Below are 2,965 nucleotides of genomic sequence, written 5' to 3'. Positions count from 1 at the left end.
GTCGTTGATGTACCCCTAGGGCCGGGGCCGTCTCCGAGTCGGTCTTGATGGCCTGGAGAGACTCGTCCACCGTCTTACCAAAAAGGTTGTTGCCGTCGAACGGCATATCCAACACTGTGGTCTGGACGTCCAGGCGAAAGTCTGTCGCCTTGAGCCATCCTCGTCGTCAGAGGCAAACTCTGTTGCCCAGTTGGCGAAATCCGGTATCGGCAATGTCCGTTGCCACCGTTATGGCGTGATCTGACAGCACCTCGCCTTCCTGCAGAATTTGTAGGGCCTCCGCCCTCTTGTCGTCAAGTAGGAAGTCTAGCAGGGGAGCTATCTTGAACCAGAGCTCCCTGTCGTAGCGGGCCACGATCGCTAAGGCATTGGCCGCCTTAATCGTCGCCGCCGCCGCTGACGAGATGACTCGTCGTCCCATGGAGTCCAACTTCTTGCCCTCGCTGTCCGGCGGGGAAGTGGAAGTTGAAGCCGCCGCACCCGCTGCTTTCTTCTTAGCCGCTGCCGAGATGGCAGAGTCCGGCGTGGGCTGGGCCCTGAGGCACAAGGGGGCGGCATCAGGGACTCTGTACTTCTTCTCGTACCCGTCCCTCTTGGCGGGTGTCGAGGAAGGGTTCTTGAGGACAGCAAGCCCCTCGTCCCAGATGTCGTCGAGCAAAGGCACCGCGAGGACAGTCTTCCTCTTAGCCTCTCGTCGTTGGTAAAGAAACCCTTCCTTTTTTTGTTCTTCATGGCATAGCTGAAAGAGCTCGGATGCCCTGGTTATCATGGTGTGAAAGGAGCCAATTTCGTCAGCTGGAGAAGCCTGAGGGGGGGTGATGACGGGATGTCCACTGTGTCATCGCCGCCGTCGTCGTCGTCGTCGGTCCCCGTATCCGTCGCCGTATCCTCTCTAGGGTCCGGCGTGGGGGGGGAGGGGTCCACAGGCCTCGCGGGCACGAAGGGCGGAGAGGGGTGGACTCTCCTCCGCTTGTTCGGAGGGTTTCCCGACGGGCTTGGTTCTGAATCCTCCGTCGGGGTCCGTGGTAATCTCGTCCTCATCTCGGTACATAAGGATTGGATCGCCAACAAAATGGCCGCCGAGCTATCCTGGGGCTCGGGTAATGGCTGCGACGGACGGGATGGCTGCTCCACTGGGCCCTCTTCGTCGCCATCGTCGCTACCTTCGATCACGTCAGCGGGGACCGTCCCCTGGGATCGAACATTCTCGAACCTCTTGTTGAGGCCTATAAACCGCTCGTTGAGGCCCTTCTCAGTTTCCACCAGCTCCTCCTCAGAGGCTGATTCCGAGTCTGTAATGGCCACCGTCCCCCCCCTCTTTTTCCGCCGGGGACTTCACGGGGTCTTAACGATGGGCTGGAAAGAGGATTCCCTCTGCGGTGGCAGGGATACTGGGCCCAGAGGCTGTTTCCACTGGCGTAGTCTCAGCCGGCTTCACCAGAGTCGCAGCGACCACTTCGATAGAGGCCTTTGCCGGCTGGATCAAAGCCCTCACCACCTTAGGTGCGTCCTGGGCCTTTGCCTTGGGGGGAGGGTCAGCGCCTTGCTCCCCCTTCGAGATCGACCGGGGCCGCTCCAGCAGTTTACCCGGGTTCTCGGACTTCCTCTTCCCCGAACCAGAGCGCTGGCTCGTGGTTGAACGTGCCGGGGAGGTCGCGCCCTGCCTGGCAGCCCAAGAGCCCGACCTTTCGGCGCTCCCGGTGCCCGCGGACCCGACTCGCAGTGCTTGGCCTTCTGTTGGGCCCCCGTCGCCGGGGCACCCTCACAGGACTTAGAAGCCCGCTCAGACTTTTTTTTCGCCTTCTCACCTGCTGTGCCCTTCTCCAGCCAGGCGGCGAGGCGGGAACGACGATCTTGTTTGGTCCGTTCCGAAAGATTCTTGCAGAACGCACAGTCCTTCTCCACGTGCGTCTTGTCCTCATGAAGGCAGTAGAGACATTGCGAATGCTCGTCCTCCTTGAAAACGTTTTGTAATCTGCATCCAGGGCAGCACCTGAACAGCTTGGATCCGGGCGTCGAGCTTCTATTGTCCTGGGCCATGTCCGTTGAGTTAGGCCGCAGATCTTCCAGAATCCTCCAAGAAGCGTAAACTCGATGAAAACTTCACCCTTGAGGGGCGTAGAAGAATTCCGAAATGGGTCCCCGTTATCGGAAGTAGAAACAGTGGAGCTTGAGGCTCGATTAAACCGAAAAAATGAGGAAATCTCCTGAAAAAGCGCAAAAACGCAGCAAAAACTCGAGAGCTAAAGCACGAGGACTCCCAACACTTGAGCGTGCAGTAAAAATCTGAGGATGCTGCCAGAGGCGGGGCTTAGGGAGAGGGCAGTCATTGGCTGGGGGCAGTATGACCCCGAGATCAGTGATTGGTTACTACTAAGAAAGACAGATCAGAAACGAAACTGATACTGATTTTTTCTTTACCGAGGATTCCCAGCCTGACGACGGGAATATTCATGAGCATGTGAATCCATGCCAGACCCCATACTGGAGAAGTATAGATTTTAATCTTCAATTGTTCCATTTGATAGTTTCCGAGGGTTTGTCTTTTCGGTCAGTTGGGTATTGAGGTCAGTGGGACTTTTGTTCTGTCAGTTGTTTCCAATCCTCTTAAGTTGTTTTGTCTGGAGGTTTGAGGGTTTATCCTTGCTCCGTCAGTTGGATATGGTGTTCCTATTACAACAAGGGTTGTCCTGGGGTATTCTACATTAGGGATGGGCGTATGGATTGGGCTGAGGGTGCAGGTAACTGGAGGGGGATTATGGTACTAGTTGCAGGCTTTGGTGCTTCCTGGGTGTCGGGTTCCTAGGATTCAGTAGTAACAGCTACTGAGAATACCTAGACGACTACGGGACAGGAGGTTGAGAGTGCAGAAATGTTACAGGTGGTTTACAATGAGATTGTATTCTTGGGAGTGGGGTATCAGAAGTCCAAAACGATGTAGGTTTGGCGGGATCCAAAGCTGATT

Source organism: Ambystoma mexicanum, chromosome 2p (assembly GCF_040938575.1).
Source record: "Ambystoma mexicanum isolate Mex_15411 chromosome 2p, UKY_AmexF1_1, whole genome shotgun sequence".
Taxonomy (NCBI): domain Eukaryota; kingdom Metazoa; phylum Chordata; class Amphibia; order Caudata; family Ambystomatidae; genus Ambystoma; species Ambystoma mexicanum.
Note: the sequence above shows the minus strand (reverse complement) of the source record.